We start from the raw sequence: 19,797 nt of genomic DNA, 5'->3' as shown, positions 1-19,797 counted from the left end.
TTGATGCAAGGATCACAGATCGGTGATGAATTGGTTGAGATTCTTGAACTCTCTCGTTCCTTTTTCTCTTCTTCCTCTTTCCTTTCTTTCTTTCTTTTTCTTCTTCTTCTACTTATTTGCTTTTCCTCTTTTTCTTGTACCGCTCTCCCCTTCCTTGCTTGCAGCTGGCGCACAACAGCTAGCGACGGCCAAAGAACACACATCATGGGGAGAGGGAAGGGTGATGGCAAAGGGCAGCGATGGGTGGCCGGGCAATGGCGGTAGGCGAGCGGCAGCGGTGCCCCGGCATGACCTTCAGTGATGGCGCAGCTGCGCACATCAATGACCAGTGGAGGAAGCCAGTCTAGGCACCGACAGTTGGCGGCGGGCGACGGCCGACGATGGTGGGTGGCTCTGGATGACGGTGACTAGGGTTAGGGAAGGCGGTGGGCTCGTTCTAGCTGTTGTGGTAGCAGCTCTCGAGTGTTCTGGATGGGGTTGGAGTGATGGCCCCTCCCATCCCCTTTATTTGATTTTTTATTTGTTTACTATCAAACGGTTTTGATTTATTGGGCTCACGATAGATTTACTGGAACTCTATATGAGATATTTAAATGATCAAGAGGAAACACCTCGATGAGATCTACGCATTCATGGTCTCTGATTGTTCATCCGAGCAAGAGATCTTAAAAGTCAAAATTTTGCACTCTCGCGGATCCTATGGTCAACGGCTTATTTATCGTGAATACTTGGGGAATTAAAGTAAGGTTGCTAGTTTTATCCTACTTTAATTTCTTAACTGTCATGCTGAATATTGATTTAGGTATGAATATCTTAAATTATTTAATTTGTGTTTCACAAATGATTATTCCTATGTACGTATTTAGTTATATACACCAACCAGTTGCACCAAAAAACCTAAGCTAATAAAAAATATAGAAAAATCACCTATACTTTAATAGTCCCATCACGTAGAGGCTTCCGCAGGCCTCACAAGTGGAATAGGAGTGAGCGATAATTTTTTTTTAAAAAAAATTGAGCAAGCCAAGACTTAAACTCGAGACATCTAACTCTGTATTATATTGCGCTGCATGTACCAACTAGTTGTACCAAAAGTCTAAGCTAATAGGAAAAGGTGGGCAATTAATTTATACTTCAACAGTATATTATTTATGAATATGGCAATTATGTATTAATTTTGATGAATAATAATTGTTGCATTAAATTAATTAGAAAAATAATTAACTCGTAATTCATACAAGGCATAAGAGCATCGTAAAGGTCGCCATGCCGCACAAATTTATCCACTACAAGATAATAAAAAAATTGTACCACATGGCCTCAACTTGGATCCATTCCTGCAAATAGCTTCATGTGGTTTTTCTTTGAAAAAGAAAAGTGCAGAAAAGATCCATTAAAATTTCCAAATAGAGTGTGCTTTTTCAGACATATAACGTTCATCATACAATTAAAAACAGAATAAAGCTCATAATCGACGAAGTGCACAGCAAATAATCTAACCATGTAACCAGCCAACTGATCAACCAAGAGAAAGAGTAAGACCTACCTCCTCTACCGCAACCTTCCCATCCATGTCCCCGCTTCTGATTGTCGTCCCTCCGCTTCCACTGGCCATGTCGCCGAGCTTGGGCCTAAAGCTGACATGATCACCCTTGGCTTCCTTGAAATCCTACAGTGTGAACGCCGGTTTCCATGGCGGCTTCACTCCATCCTCAGTCTCTTCTGGCAAGTTCTCTGGCTCTTGAACAAATGCCTCTCGGCATGAATGTTGTCGAGCAACGTGTAAAACTTCTCCACCTGCTCATCTTCTCGGTCCACACCATCACGACCAGCGGTCACGAGATGCCATTGGATGGCTCAGCGTGGTGGCAGCGGCGGCAGCGTCTCCCTGGAGGCTTTGTCCATTGCTGGATCTGAGGCAGAATGGGTTAGACAAATTGAGCAAACTTTTGCTCAGAGTGATGCGTATAAATTGGGGAAACTGAGAAGCATTTGCTTAGAAGTTGGCACATGTGAATGACCTTGATGGGATCGAGGACCTGACGATCTGTACAAGTCATTATCCTTTTCGTTTTCGTTTCACTTTCTCGTTCCATTCTTGCCTACAGGCATAGGTAGCTAGCATGAGAGGGATGTAGATATCTATTTGCCGGGGCAATCATTTCTCTGGGGCCTATTTCTCCTGAAACGAAATCCGCAAAAGATTACGTTCTTCATTTGTTTCTACTCTGTCTGTGAGTGGCTTCCAAAATTCTGCAATCTTTTTAATTATCATATATTCTGCATTGTTGATCTTGTGTCGGCTTTTTCCAGGAAGTCACCATTAAAATCGTTGGCAATTTACTTGTAATGAGATATCAGACTCCTCGCGGAAAGAAAATGGACTGCAGTACAACCTGACGTTTGATCAGCATGTCTAGATGAGCAATTAACAATGTCACGTACGTTCAAAGTGAACTCAATATAGTTGGTGTGGGAACTTTTTTAAATAATATTATTTTCTTGGAAAATTGCAAAAATATTATAAAAATCAGCAAATTAGAGAAATAGTTACCAATCAGCGCGCAGAGTGCCGACTAAGGTTGCGCCGACAGCCTACATGGCTGTGGGCCCAGGGACCTGTCGGCATGAAAATGAGGTCAAAAGGATCTATTGGCACTTTGTGTGCCAAGAGGCCCCTGGGTACTCGCGGATATGTGTGTTGGCAGAGGGCATGAGCCGACAGGCCTATCGATAACTAGCTTGCCGACAAGTGTGTTTTTTATTTTATTTTTTGTGTATTTTTTCTTTGGGAAGAAAAAGTATTTAATAGGATGGTAAATAGCAGTGATATGCACTTATAATATTGAAATGTTAAATTGCGCAAAGCATCAGCGAGCACACACCAATTCTAAAAACAACAGTGGCATGTGGGGTACAATTTTCATACTATCGTAGCCATGTACTGATGACGAATCTGACATTCCTTAGGAAATTTAAAGAAGCCACGTATAGGATGTACGTGACAATTGTTAACTAACCTAGACATATATCGATTCTATACTTAACATGCCTTTGGAAATTGAAACTAGTCGATTATTACGGATAGTCTATTGAGTGCAGCGGGGGTACTTTCCCTTCCTCACCGCCTTAGGTCTAGCTTCACGAGCCTGACGTGCTCTAGTTTCAATTTGTGGGTAAGTCTCCTCCTCTCTCTCTCCTCTTCCTCTCTTCCTCCTATAAGCGTTTGTGGGTAACCTCTCTCCTCTCGTCGGCTTCCATTTCATGGAATCATCTCTATGTCGTTCAGTGCTGCGTGCGTAGGAGTAACATATCTGCTTAACTCTGCTCAGTATTGATCCACTGTATTTAGCCACATAGTGGTAGCAGAGACTAGCAAAGAAGGAAAAATTCGTAACTGGTAAACGACATATAGTTGTGATTTAGTTTTGCAATATGTGAGTACCTGGCTACGGTAGCCACCAGAGATACTACCCTCTGATGGGTCATACTCGTAGTTGGAGCACATGAAGAATTTCCTGTCGTAGGTGTCAGTGAAGTCATTGGACTTTCTAACCCTACAAAGGTCTCCACACCGTCACAATGGAACTTCGACCCTAGCAGGGGTAGCGGCGGGCATTGACTTCTTTGGGCCCTGAGGCTATTTTGTTAAGAGTAGAAGGCTGTGGTTTGTTTGGAAAAGGTGTCTCCTAGGCTACTATTTATACTAAAAATCAGTGATAGTGCATAGGCTGAGTCCACGGAGATTTCTATAGAAAGCCTACGTTTGAAAAGCCTACGTCTGAAAAGGCTACATCTAAAAAGGCTATGTATAAAAAGGCTACATCTGAAAAAGCTATGTCTGAAAAGGGTACGCCTAAAAAGCAGACTTTTGAAAAGTCTATATCAGAAAAGGTTACTTCTGAAAAGCATACATCTGAATAGGCTACCTTTGAAAAGGCTATAACTGAAAAGCCTACGTCAGAAAAGGCTATGTCTTAAATCATTGGAATTAGGGTTAAACGTTATGATAAGTGTTGTATGTAGGGCTTAACGGTAGTGTTAGCTTAATTCATTTGCGGCAATGCATCTGTAAAAGGGTTTGAATACTTCGAATTGAAGGCAAAACGGAACATTGGCTGCTAGAGGTGCTAGAGGGAGAAGGAGAGGGTCTACTTGCACGGGAGGGCATAGGTGATTTGGCTAGGTTCCTTCGGTCCTAGTGCATACGACGAGCCACTCAAGAACATATCTTTACAAGGGAAGAGTGAGTTTTTGCCACCCCATCATCTTAGGACTCACGACTACCCGAAAGAGAAGTGGCCGAAGTGCTCGTATGGATACAACTGTGTTGTGCAGATGTATGATGGGAGCATTAATGATGGGCGTTAATTCTTCAAATGTCCTCTTGGAAGGGTGAGAGTGGTAACAATTTCAATATCGTATTTTAGGACATTATAGTCATAAATTTTATGTATTTGTAGGAGTCATCAGACGACAAGAGCTACCACTGCACGAGATGGGTCAATTCTCCTATTGAATAGATCATCCAAGATTACATCGATCACCTCTAAAGTGAACGAGCTGGTCATCCACATCGACAATCCTACCATATGCCTCATTCCCTAGTGCCACTACCCATGTCACCGAAAGTTTCCTCCTCCTCCTCCTCCTTCTCCACCACCACCACCACCACCACTGGTGCACTATGGTGATGGCGGATGCTGGGAGTCAGGAGAGTCCTCGCAATTCATTCTAAGTTAGTATGACTAGAAGAATTGTACCCTAATGTGTTGCCTTAGCCCGTGTTATATTTCCTTGTACCGTGTTATTTGTATTTGAATAAATGTTCACCCTGTCATGTAATGTTGTATGCTGGGTGGATACATATTCGTAGTAGGGTTCTTATTGTGAAGGGTTTTTATTTGGAAAGTTGCAAGTTCGGTTTCAATAGATCCTACTGCGTGGAGAGGGGGTTTTTCAACTTCTTTCATGTGCTGCTTCGTGCTCTGCTTCTTCCTGGCAATGCAGGACACCTTCACACCTATGTAGTAGTTCCTCACACCTCTGGAGTTCTGCCTCCTGCCACCTCAGAATGTCTTCTCGAAGATGATGATGCTCCTCTCACCTTTGAAGATCCTCTGCTTGTCGCATGAATTCCTATTCTTACAGTTGACGTACCTGTTGCCGCTCTTGATGTGCCTCTTGGCGTTGTCATGCTTCCTTCATCCTTATCTCGTACTCACACTTGGTTTCAGGCTCTCTGATGTACCCCCATTGTAAAGCGGCCGCACCACGTTGATCCACTCCTTGAAGTGGCAAGGCTATGGATGAAAACTCGAAGATATTATGACAATCATTTGTATTAAAGGCTTGCATTGCAAGCACAATGTAAAGAAGATGGACACACCATAAAATCATCATCAAGTTCAGGAGACATGAGGAACCATCTTCCAAAAGTCTCGACATTGAAGGAGGTAGACATCAAAGCTCAGTTGCCACACTTGCATAACAGACATTCATGCCATTGAGGCACTCCCATAGGGTGGTTCCTCCAGGAATCCATGATGCACTCCTTCCCCTATTATCACGTCCTCTCTACCCTTGATGTTGCAGCTATGCTATGGGCTCCTCCCCCTCCTATTAGGGTGGGATGTGGATGTATTAATAGTGGTGTGCCTGTCAGCACTCCGCATGTCGATACGTCACTCCAGGAGATAGGAAGGACCGCACTCATAACTGGATTTAAGGAAAAACGATGTCACACTAGGGCCGCACACTAGTACACATTGAAGATGGATAGGACCGCACACTACTACAGTATGAATGCGGATAGAACCGCACACTACAATTCTTTAAAGGCAAATAGGACCGCACGCTTCTATGCTTTGTAAGGAATGAATAGACAAGAAATAAAAACATGGGTGATAATATATTGGTCACGTAAACATCGTACATAACATGACATCCACATAAGAGATATAATATGAAACATATGCAAGTATTGTCTACTACTGGAGTAAAGGTGTGTCGCCATGGCCACGGGCGTGCTTGCTGGGCATGCCTAATGCCATACAACACCCACCTGCTTGGTGGCGTACATGATCGGTGGAGTACGTCAGGGGGTCACGTGGAGGGTGGTGAGGTCGTGTTGTGTTTGCGGAGGTGGTGGGGTTGTCCTGTGATGGCTACGTTAGTAGAGGTGCCCCCGCTGTCTGGGATGGGCCCTACACATCGGGTGGAACCGCCAACTAGTCATTTGGTATGGAGACCGTCTAGCCGAATGTAGCAGCGAAGGAGCCTGGAAAGGCCGATGCATGGTATCACTATGTAAAATGTCATGCATCAGATAATCATGCAAATGTGATCTGCAATCGTGAGTGATCTATTTGAGAGAGACTTGGAGTCAGCATGTAGCGCATCTGTGGTGGCTGAGAGGACGACAAGGGATCTATGTCAAAGCGTGGTGCTATAGCCTCAGTGCATGCTGGACACCTCCTGTGTGTACTTGGCTCGACGTCTGACAACCTTTGGCATGAAGCGCCTCAAAACCCATCTAGGCAACGACGTACGAGCTGACGCAGACTGGCAATCAGTTCAGCCGGGTCAACTTAACATGGGACCGACTCCTAATGCTCCACGAAGTGTAAAGCTTGGTGCCGACGTCCCTGCATGTGTCCATCTGCAATGCACGAGACAACACATTTAATGTAAGAATGCAATTGAGTCACGTACCATGGCATGGTATGCTGCTGCAGGCTCCGTGGCGGAAGTGTCAGCGATCTCCAACTGGTGTTATGGTGGCTCGGTAGGCACTGGAATGCACCTATCACGCATTGATGCATGGAAAAAACACAAGTATGCATCCTCCATCAACAGGTTATATGGGCTGCTAGGGATGTGGGGGTCTGCGGTTGCACCTTCCCACTGCTCGATCCACGGCTGCAACTTCACCATCCATATTGAATCGTACGCGATTCCCTGACCCTTCCTAATCATCCTTCAAAAACAAATTTACAATTACAGAACAAAAAATATGGTGATGAATGTGTAACAAGAACTAGTTACATTTGAGTATTGTCCGTCGGTCGACTCATTAGAGGGAAGTGCTGATGGTACCTGGACTGCCTGTAGACGTGGTCCAGGTAGTAGGGCTCCACGGTGACATCGAAGACTAGCTGTCACCTCATCAACCAGAGAGCTGGGTTCCGGTAGCACAAGTTGGAGAGGCCAATAGGCGTGCGAGTCATGACCGCCTCGTGGTTGTAGGGTGTCCACCACACCCTGGCTGTCTACAGCTAGTCGAACACAGCAATGAACTAGGGTACAAAGCGCGAGCCATCCCTGTTGCCTACCTCGGCTGCATGAAAAAGTAAAGTGTCAGGCATATAACCATAAGAAATGAATAGTACATAAAGAAATGGGTTAAGCTGTATTCTTACATCTCGCTTGAGCTAGAGTGAACCTATCACAGGGTCGTCCACTACGTTATGCAGGCTGAGCTCATTGGGGAAGTACAACGAACCCTCGTACGGCCGCAGCTGTGGAAACCCTATGTTGAATCGCTCGTACAACCATAGGTTCAGCAGCAACGGACAACCTATGATCTAGACAGGTGTAATGATCATATTGCATGCCTCGCACAACTCTTGGTACATCTACGCAAGGACTACAGAGCCCGAACTGTACTAAGTGACCTGGTCAAGGGGCGTATCTGTAATCTGCTGTGCGAAGAAGACAAACCATTTGTCGATGGTGTCAGGGTGCGTGCTGGTGAAGAGGACCCATTCGAATAGGCACAGGAGGTACGCCTAGTGGTGCTGTCTAACTCACTAATCCTCCAACTCTGCTGTGAGGCGCTCGACCTAGAATTGCTCTAGGTAGGCCTTTGTTGGCCTGTACTGGGAGGTGAAGGCCACCTTCTCTACCTGCTAACCCTCAGGGACGACTCCATCGAACCGAGCCAGAAACTCCAGCCTGTGCCCAGCATGTAAGTCTAGCATGTACACTGGCATCCCTACTAAGGGCAAACCAAGGAGCATGGACACATCCTACAGCGTGATAGTCAGGTGAAATGAGTAGTTCTCTGGCCTCCAAAGGTCGACAAGTGATGTCAAGAGCAGCTGGTTAAGGGGAATCCAAGTTGCCCAGTCCCTAGTCGGGTTGAGGAGGCACACCACTGGAAGGAGACTCGGGGCCTATCAACCTACGATAAATATAGATTGAGAGTCAAATACTGGGAGATTTACAACAACAAACATACATTGGACGAACTTATTACCTCGGGATCCAATGGTGGTCAAGCCTCCAGAAGTGGTCAAGAGTACGTAGCCGCAAGATGGTGTGCAACTCGGAGCTCTCCAAGCGTGATCGATGTGTCGCATTGATCATTGGGTCGATGAGCTCCATACCTAGAAGCAAAAAGGATTCTGCTACATAACATAATGAATATCACAAGCAAATAGTAATAAAACGCAAAAGGTGTACAATAAAAATCAAACTCGAAGTAAATAAAACTAAACGGATAATGCACATGTTGAAACATATTGCAAGAACACGTAATAAGTGCCAATAAATCCTATATTACATCATTGTCCGAACATTACAGAAGTTCACTACATATTGCAACCACGTGCAAATATTACAATAAGTTGATACATATGACAACATTATGATAATGTTAACACTAGTTCGATGCATATTGTCACATAGTCCGAATATGACACCAGTTCAACACATAATACAAAATGGTCCCAATATTACAACACTTAGACACATAGTCTGAATAGTACATCCCTTCAACACATAATACAACATAGTGCCAATATTAGAACAGTTTAACAAATAGTCTCATTAATATTACAAACTTAGCATGCCAAGCACTTAGTAATAAAACATAAAGAATAGTCACCACACACTTCAAATCCAAGTCTGATTTGCAGTGTTTTTCTTCTTTGGCTTTCGGACCGGCACACACCTTACCTGCTCGCCTAATGCTTGAGTCTCCACCAGATACTGATCGGACTGCACCCTTGAATGCAGGCCTCGGCATATTAGACACTCCTTGTGAGCTCGTCTCTCCTCAACAACGTCCATGTCATTCCTGATACGCCAGTCTTGCATCGTCTTTGTGTCAACTTTGCTATTTGGGTCTGGAATCCAAGTTGGTCCATTCTCAGGTGGCTTTGTGAAGTCCATTACCACCTACCACCCAAGCAACTCGTCGCACCAAGTACCTTCTATGGCTTCCTTCTGGTATTACGACAACATGAAATGCTCCAATTCTATGTTGCCCTTCACGCAACAAGCTAGCACATGAGATCAAGGGAAATGCACCAGGGATGGCTTATTGCAGGTGCATTGGCACTTGTTATTCGCCAGCCACAATCTGCATTCCATTGTTATTTCATGCCTTCCAATGCCAAGTCTGCCCTTGTCATGCAACAACACCTCAAACACGTGATGATGGTTACCAACAGCTACAACCCTGTACATCTGGCCCTTTCCACTCTTCTCTTCCATGTAAGATGTTATCTTCTTTGTGTACACCCTCCGTTGGCTGGCCATGTGTACCAAGGCCTTGCTGTAACACTCTCAGAGATGCCACTACGTTCCATGAGTGACTCCTCCACAATGTCACCAATGGCAGTGACCTATTCCCCTTTATTACCCAATTGTACACATCTGCAAGGTTAGTTGTCATAATGCCATAACGTGAACCATCAATGTCCATAATAAGTGCCCATTTCTCCAATGGCTCATGTCTGATCCAGTTGGAGAAACACTTAACCCTCCTTCCACCCTTTCTCCTTCTCGTCACACTCTATGGCTCTAGTGGTAAAGGCTCTAAGCCCTCCAGCTCCTGATTCCTTAGGACAACTGGCTTTTTCAAAACTTCTTCCATGTGCCTACTAGTTAGGCTATCCATCTCTTGCCACAGAGCATCAAACTTCTGCCTTTGGTTCTGTTTGTACAGCTTGTTAATAAGATCCATCAACCACTTGCTCCTGAATTGTTTTCAGAAGTTTGCTCCCAGATGCCGCATGCACCAACGGCTATGAAAATTCAACCACGACAATACCCCACCCGCACCACTCTGCAATATGTTGATAGCGTTCAACAAACCTACATGTTGGTCGTAGAGGACGCACATGTTTGGCATGTTACCAACAACACCTCTCTTAACCCACTCCAGGAACTACATCCAACTCTCTGTAGACTCGTGTTCAACGAATGCAAGAGCCAAAGACACAACCAAATTCTCATCATCTACCTCGATAGCTATGAGTATCTGCCCCCTGTACTTGCCTGTTAGGAATATCCTGTCCACACACATCACTGGCTGGCAATGTCTGAATGCCTAGATCATATAACCAAATGACCAGAACATCCACCGAAGCACTCGATCTCCATTCTAATCGACAAAGTCATGAGTAGCAATACAGGTGTCCAGGTTCCTTCCCTGAATAACCTCTAGTAGTGAAGGGAAATTGTGGTATGAGTCCTTATATGTGCCAAACCTCTTCTCTAACATCGTCTGCTTCACTCTGGTATGTGTCATTCGAAATTTCATACCCAAATCTATTGTCAATAGCATGCATAATTCCAAATGGGGACATACTAGTCTTCTTCACAATCTCTAGGTACATATCCTTAGCCACAAAATCAGTGGTCATGTTCCTGTGTGCAGGAAGAGGATGACTCAAATTGCAAGTAAATGGTTCAACAATGGACGCTACTTATACAATCTCACAATCGGCAAGAAGCTATGCACTCGCCAAGTACAACCTTCAGCTAAACACTTCACGTCATATGCCCATGGATTGGAAATAACCACCTTGAACTCTCTCTTCTCTGAAAAACACCATCTCTTCGGTACATGCTGCAGATGGATCTTGTCACAAAACATCTGCCCATTTCTCACCACAATGGAATCATACTCCCATGCGGACTCGTATCCATCATTGACCGGCAAATTCTCCAATGTAAAATTCGTCCATTCATCCAGAATACCACTTTCCATGCCCCATTTCATTCAAGTAGCTGAGTCTACAAAAGTGCAAAACTCATCGTCACTTGCCTCCATCTGGTCAACAAGTGCTTCGTCCTGCTCCCCCTGATTAGGAACCATCATGGCCTCATAATATTTGCCACTCTTATGTTCTTCTATTGTCATCTCTACTAGAGCAGGCGCACTAGTCCTCATAGGAACCTGCGGAACCACAGTCTTGTCCTCATTGACAATAATTTTACCAAGAACGTCTACAATACTAATGCCGACTTCTATCGAATCAACAGTGCTCACTTCCAAATTGCTGCCATTGCTTGGAACATTTAAGCTCCCACTGCCACCTGGTTTCACGACGCCTAGGAATCAAAACCTTCGCTGTCAACTGATGATGTGTTGGACTAACTTGCAGCAGATTATACAGACACCCAAACCTTCAGCCTGCCTCATCTCTCTAATCCTAAATTTTCTACAACTATTTTCTATCTAAATTTTCTAATCTAAGTCTATGTCTATATTATTCCTACTTTTTCTACCTAATTTACTTTCTACCTATTTTTTCTACCTAAATATTCTAATCTATTCCTAATTTCTAAATCAAAAATAAAATAAAATAAAACTTACCTCACTACTTGCCACCGCATAGTCTGGTTGCTCAGTCGTTCAACGTGCCGCCATCGTTGCACGCCGCCTCGAAGACGAATGGGCCACAAGAGGCAAATCAATGGAATCGATGGCCAGATCATTAATATAGCCTTGTCGGCACTACCTACAGAAGTGTCTCCTATCAGCACTTTGAGTGCCGATAGGACCCACATGTCCATCTGTTGGCACTCAGAGTGCCGACATGCCTCTATAGTGCCCCGAAATCCAACATGTCACCGGCCTCACAATGGGTTCACCACCTGTCGGCACTCATAGTGCTGACAGGATATAGGCCCATAGCCATGTAGGGTGTCAGCACGTGGAGTGCTGACAAGACCCTAGTCAGTACTCACTACGTAAGAAACCAGCAAAGGAGACATGTCATTAGTGATAGCTTCTCAGTAAGCATCACTAAAGCACTATTAGTGACGGGTCCAGTGATGACCCGTCACTAATGTGTGGCCCGGGCTGGGACCGGCCAAGACCCGTCACTAATGAACCCTCATTAGTGACGGCAAGCGAACGATCCGTCACTAAAGATATTAGTGACGGGTCACATTAAAGTCCGCCACTAATAATTAAGTCATTAGTGACGGGTAAATGGGGCACGTGTCACTAAATATAGCCTACTCATTAGTGACGGGTCGTTATGCTACCTGTCACTTATATTAAAGTAATTAGTGACGAGTTGTAGTTGTTACCGTCACGTCACTAATGATTAACTCATTAGTGATGGGTGTCCTTATCACCCGTTACTAATTTCTTCGCCTGCCACTACTATCTGCTCGACTAGTCTTATCTGCTCATTTCTCTGTCTCGACTACTCTCATCTCCGCTCACGTCCACTCGCCTCCTCCTCCCGCCACCTCCGCCATTCGTACCTCACGCCGACACTGCCGCCATCCTCCCCCCTCCACCACAGCCCGACGTACGCTGTCACCCCCATCTACCCGCTAGGGTTAGGGCGATGGATCAAGGTAGTGGCGGGGCCATTGCCGTCGCCGTGGCGAACTTGGATGGATCCCGATAACTCCTCCATCAGCTCATGCATCAGGCATACACTACCCTCCAAGCGTTCCCCCACCGACCACGATCGAGATCGATCATAGTAACCTCTGTTCTTTTTCTCCCTCATTATTAGGCTTATAGTAACACTAATTAGGACACAATAATTTAATTGAGTTTATAGTACGTTAGGCTCAATTTGTGTCATCTTATCATGTAGGTGTTGAAAACGCTCATATGGCTCAAAGAGGTAATCCCTGCTATAGGTGGTACTATACCTTTGGTGCAATCCACTCTAGATGGAAGGAATTTTGTGAAGCTATCTATCTCTTTTGATATACATTCAAGGGGAGAAAGTAGTGGGGATATCACTATTAGGTCCTGTGGCAATGCATCACCGATTTCGTTGCATTGGGAAAAAACAGCCGTTGAAGGGTGCCTGAAAGTGCTTGAAGAGCATGGGTTCTTTTTGCCTGACTACAACTATTTTTGAGTAAAAGCGCTTGAGGAGGGCAAAGAGGATTTGGCTTCGATCAGTGAGAGGTTTGCTCAGTTCAACGAATATGATATGGTACAGTAATATGTAATCCGGTTGTTTTGATATACATAACTGTTAGCATGTATTATTTTCATAATTTTATTTTCTTTTCTTGTGGGATATTTTTGGTGACACCTTTGCAGCAATTATGTTTCATGCTATCTTAGATCAAGCCATGGAGCATCTTTGGTTAAGCTTTTATGGACCCGGAGTGGACTTCATTGCTGAAGGCAAACTACCAAGCTGATATAAGGTTTTATTTAAATGGCAATGAATCAGCTAATAAGACATTGTTTACTGTCTATGGTAAAGCATCGGGTCGTCTATGTGAAGCGAAAGAGAGTGCACTAATTCATGCACTAACGTATGTCGATGAAGTACTAGGATACAGTATTATAGATTTCAACTATGTTAAATATCAGGGGTTACGTGCTCCGGCAAATGCTCAAGTGTAATGATGTATGGATATTTGGATAAGTATATAATGTATGCATAACTATATTGTATGACTGACTTGAGTTAAATTCAAGTTTCTGTGTTCTTGAAGTACTCCCTATTCTGTTCTCTTGAATAGGATCTGTTGAAGTACTCTCTATTTGCATGCATGCCTCTGATTTGAAATTCAATCTCTTCTTGTAGAAGTCATTAGTGACAGGTCTTAGTTTTCACCGTCACTAATGTTAAATCATTAGTGATGGGTGCCCATCACTAATATTAAATAATTAGTGACGGGTGTCCTTATAACCCATCACTAAATGTAGCCTTGGATGTTCACTGTTGGGGCCACTCATTACCGATGGGTTGTGATGTGACCAATCACTAATGACACTCATTATTGTCCTTATCACCCATCACTAATGAGTGATGTTTACTGTTAGTTTCTTCACCGAGCAGCACGACTAGACAGTGTCTGTCCGCCGCGGCTGCTCTACAAAGGAGCGATTTTTTTTGGCGGTTCTGTTGAGGCTAAATCAAATCTTGGTGATTTGAAGTTGGTATCAGTCCCTGGCCTTTTAAGGTTTACCTCCTCCCTCTCCTCCTCTTGCAAAAGAACCAAATGGCACACAACAAATATTATCACGCACACTACGTAAGAAACCATCAAAGGAGACATGTCATTGGTGATGGCTTCTCAGTACGCGTCACTATTGCACTATTAGTGATGGGTCCAGTTACGACCCATCACTAATGTGTGGCCCGGGCTGGGACCGGCCAAGACCCGTCACTAATGAGGGTTCAGTAGTGACGACGAGCTAATGACCTGTCACGATCGTCACTAATAATTCAGTCATTAGTGACGGGTATATAGGACACACGTCACTAAATATAGCCGACTCATTAGTGACGGGTGTCATTATCACCTGTCACTAATTTCTTCGCCGACCACACGTATCTGTTCAACCACTCTTATCCGTCCACTTCTCTCTCTTGACCACTCTCATCTCCACTCACGTCCGCTCGCATCCTCCTCCCGCTGCTACTGCCGACGCTGCTGCCATCCTCCCTCCTTCACCATAGCTCGACGTACACCGTGCCCCCCTCTACCCGCTAGGGTTAGGGCAATGGATCAAGGTAGTGGCGGGGACCGTTGCCGTCGCCATGGCAGACTTGGATGGATCTCGACAACTCCTCCATCGGCTTGCGCACCAGGCGTACACTACCCTCCAGGCGTTCCTCCACTGACGTTCTCCCACCGTCTACGATCAAGACCGATCATAGTAACATCTATTCTTTTTCTCCCTCATTGTTTACAGTACGTTAGGCTCAATTCATATCATCCTATCATGTAGGTGTTGAAACCGATCGTATAGCTCAAAGAGGTACTCCCTGCTATAGATGGTACTGTACCTTTGGTGCAATCCACTATAGATAGAAGGAATTTTGTGAAGCTATATATCTCTTTTGACATACGTTCAAGGGGACAAAGTAGTGGGGATATCACTATTAAGGCATGTGGTAATGCATCACCGATTTCGTTGCATTTCGAAAAAACCGTCGTTGAAAGGTGCCTGAAAGTGCTCGAGGAGCATGGGTTCTTTTTGCCTGACTACAACATTTTTCGAATAAAAGTGCTTGAGGAGGGCGAAGAGGATTTGGCTTCGATCAGTGAGAGGCTTGCTCAATTCAATGAATATGATATGGTATAGTAATATGTAATCCGGTTGTTTTGATATACATGACTGTTAGCGTGTATTATTTTCATAATTTTATTTTCTTTGCTTGTAGGATATTTTTGGTGACACCTTGGCTGCAAGTAGCTTTTGTGCTATCTTGGATCAAGCCATGAAGCATCTTGGGTTAAGCTTTTATGGACCCGGAGTGGACTTCACTACTAAAGGTAACTACTAGGCTGATATAAGGTTTCATTTAAGTGGAAATGAATTAGCTAATAAGACATTATTTACTGTCTATGGTAAAGCATTGGGTCGTCCTTGTGAATCGAAAGAGTGCACTAATTCATGCGCTAATGTTGTCGATGAATTACTAGGATACAATATTCTAGATTTCAATTATGTTAAATATCAGAGGTTATGTGCTCCGACAAATGCTCAAGTGTAATGATGTATGGATATTTTGATAAGTACGTAATGTATGCATAACTATATTGTATGTCTGACTTGAGTTAAATTCAAGTTTCTGCGTGTATATCTGTGTTCTTGAAGTACTCCCTATTCTGTTCTATTGAATGGGATCTGTTGAAGTATTCTCTATTTGTATGAATGCCTCTGATTCGAAATTCGATCTCTTCTTGTAGAAATCGTTAGTGACGGGTCTTAGTTTTCACCTGTCACTAATGTGTCATTAGTGACAGGTGTTCTTATCAACTGTCATTAATGTTAAATCATTAGTGACGGGTGTCTGTAGCCTTGGAGGTTCACTGCCGAGGTCACTCATTACTGATGGGTTGTTATGAGACTAGTCACTAATGGCTCACTCATTAAGGACACCTGTCACTAATGAGTGGTGTTTACTGTTATTTTCTTCACCGAGCAGCACGACCAGATAGTGTTTGTCCGCCGCGGCTGCTCAGCAAAGGGGCAATTTTTTTGGTGATTCTGTTGAGGCCAAATCAAATCTCGGTGATATGAAATTGGTGTCTATCCCTGGCCTTTGAAGGTTTGCCTCCTCCCTCATCTCCTCCTCTTGCTCATATATGCATGGTGGATTCTAGGGTTTGAGTTGGAATCAACAATTTTTCTCCTTCTCCCAGATCTTGATATATGTGGATTGTCCCCCTTAGTGTACATGCATGCTTAACCTACGTCTCTCGTTCAGGAGTGTTTGATTATAAATATGACTTAGTAAAGTTCTAGTCATTTTATTCTTTTATATGTATGCATATTGCTTTGATGATGACATTTAGGAAATGAAAACTAAATTTGTAAGAAAATCCCAAAAATGAATTTAGGTTGTGTAACCTATTACGTCGTCTCCCGTTCAGGAGTGTTTGATTATAAATATGACTTGGCAACTCATCATATTTATATAAGATGCTCCCGAATTGTCCACGTACTTTGGACAATTTAAGGATATGTGACCTGAGTAATAGGTTTATGTGCTCTTGTATGGTTCTAGAGAGAATTTCAATGGCATCTCCCTGTTGTTCTCCGGATACACACCCTCTCGGCTCGTTCTTGAGACGTGTATTTGGAGAACAGTGGGGAGGTGCTACCGAAATTTTCTCCAAAACTGTACAAGAGTATGAAAACCTACCCGGGCCACATATCCTCGAATGGGATTAGAATCTATCTTTGCCTATTAGAAATTAGCTAGGATCCTTCGCTTTAGATTAGAAATACATCATATTTTCATAAATTGGTATACAAGTGAATATAGTTACTAAGACTTAGATAATTGTATCTATGTATTCGTATCTACTAGATGTCTCCAACGAGTCATCAGGATCCTCTGACGAAGCACAAGCTGGGGGTCAGACGTCTGCGCAACCAGATCCCAGTGGAGCAACAATATGAAAGCCAAGGGCACAAGCAAAGTGGCCAACTGAGAAGATTACCGTCACGGAAATCAATGATGATGGTGTGCCTAGGGAGAAGAATGCCCTGCAGATGTTGCGGAAGCTTGCAAGCCTTAATGCTCAGGAGAGGGTGCCATTGACCCTTCCAAAGTTCGATGACCTCACTGTGGATAAAAAAACGGCTTGTTCAATGATGGTGTCAATACGTTTCTGGAGTTCCCGGAGAACATGAAGGCAAAGACTTGCAGGGCTAGTATGAAAATGATCGCCAAACTTTGGAGAAACCACAAGAGCAAGCTTGTGAACGAGTATATGGCAAAAGAGTTGGAGCTCTTTAACAAGTACCCATATATTAAAATAGAGGATTGGGAAGCTTTTGTGGCGTTGAAGAGTTCTGAGACGTACCAAAATGAGAGTTCAGCAAAGGAGCAGCTTTGGGCAACGAACAAGCAAAATCATAACCTTGGCACAGGCAGGTACGTGGGGAAAAGGGTAGGCGGAGGATGCAAAGTTAGCCAACAAAGACCGCGAGAATCCTTGGTTGCAATTCCCGGGATGATCTAATCATATTTGCGCGTGAGGGGTACGCTGTCAGATAGTGGAGAATTCACCTTCAAATCCAGCGAAACCAAGTCAGTTGCTCAAAAGCTGAAAGAAATAGCTACCCACTCCTCCGAATGTTCATTCACCGGGGTTAGGGAACATGGCATGCTCTCCACTGCATTAAGAAATCCTGAGCACCCAGGTCACGTTCGAGGTGTGTCCAATTCCCAGGGCTGGAAGTTAGGCTTCCCTGAACACGTCGAGATTTATAAGAAGAGGAAGAGGTCGGTCCCAATAGATGTGGAAGCATTGGCCCAGTCAATCAGGGAGATCGTCTATCAAGACGTCCAGCAAAGGTTTGCGGCACAGAGAGTCGTAATTCCTAGCGCACCAGCGGGTGGTAGCCTCATTGCTGAACACAAGAGTAGTCAAGCCTCCAAGGAGGTTGAACAACCTGCCTTCTCTCCATATGTGGAGCCCGAACCATAGACCTTCTCAATGGGCCCACACCATGCCCGCTAGTCATAAGATCTGGAGGCTACTATATTGAGGTTGCAAAGGGCCAGTGCATCCAATTGTCCAGGTGTTACATACGGTCCCAATACGTCCTGGTTATGTCGTGGTCTTCATGGATTTTGTACATTTCAATATCGTGGACACAGATTTGCCCGTCCCCCCCCCCCCCCCGCAATGATGAGATACAAAAGCTGAGTCAAGCTTGTCTTCAAAGAATCCAATAGAAGAGAGGGGACATCGTTGTGCACACGAAACCATCTAGGAGCGATCCGCCTAGCCGTTTAAGTTCCCTAACCCAACCTCAGCCTCGAGATGTGCTAGTTGTGTCGCCTTGGGTCACTCCGCCATCTACAGTTAAGCAACCTGAGGGTAGCCCAGAGAAGAAGAAGTCTTTGCCCACTCCGCCATCTACAGTTAAGCAACCTGAGGGCAGCCCAGAGAAGAAGCATAAATCCAGGCCAAGGTCCAAGAAGCAGCAACCGAAGAAATCCAAGTCCTCTGGTAAGGACTCATTCGCCAAGAAGTGTCAAATAGGGGAAGCTTGGACTAAGGCAAACCCAAATTCAAGCCTGGGAAACCCTTGTTGCCGACAGATCCACTTCGGCGGTCGAGACAACCTTGCGTTGAGTTGTATAATTTCTACCTGCAAGCTTGTAGAGAGAAGAAATTTTCCGTTGTCCTATATTACCAAAATTGTCACTTCTTGACTGGGGACAACAACTTCCTAATGAGCTTCAACGACTTATACGACCTCTTCAATCTCGATGGCCTGGACATGGGGTTACTGCGACGCTTTACATTGTAAGCCCTTTCAAACTATACGTTCGTTAATTATTACCACTAAATTCTCCAATCTAACTAATTTCTTATCTATAGACACTTGATACAAGAAGTGAGGAAAAGGAGCCCATTGGATTCCTTGACCCCCAAAATATGTTGATTTCTATGATGCAACAACAAAGGCAATTCGTTGTGGAATATGTGGCTAGGGCAATGAGCCATTTTTCGAAGAGGGACTACCTGATGGCCACCCACAACACGGGTGGCCAATGGATTTTACTGGTCATTACCCCCAAGTGGAAGTTGGTCTGGTATCTCAATTCATCAAGACCGGTGGTGGGACCTAACAGCAAACTGGGACAACTAGACTATATTATCGTCAAACAAATCCTCAACGAGTAAGTTCTACATGACATAGGTTACATATTGAACTTTTCAAACTTACACCAAATGTTGACTATTGGATCCATCTTCGCATGTAGGTCTTTCGACATGTATATGCACTGCGATCCAAAGTACGATCCGAAGGAGCCCCGCATACTGACACATCAGACCGCCTTCATGGTAAGTGGCAGCAGACATATTTGTAAATACTCTACTACTACATTTTTTCCTTTCAAACTGACAGTTTTTCCCTCTCCAGTGCCACCAACAACCATCGGGCAACTCCAGTGGATTCTACGTTGCGCGTCACATGCAACTATTCATGGCGGTAAAGGATATGTAATCCCCAGATGTAAGATAATTGCATAGTCTTATCATTGCTGCTTTTATTCATTACAAATATCTGATGATAGAATGATTTTG

The sequence above is a fragment of the Phragmites australis genome, chromosome 1, assembly GCF_958298935.1.
Source record: "Phragmites australis chromosome 1, lpPhrAust1.1, whole genome shotgun sequence".
In the NCBI taxonomy this organism is placed as follows: Eukaryota; Viridiplantae; Streptophyta; class Magnoliopsida; order Poales; family Poaceae; genus Phragmites; species Phragmites australis.
The sequence above is the reverse complement of the archived record's forward strand: the minus strand, read 5'-3'. Positions refer to the sequence as shown.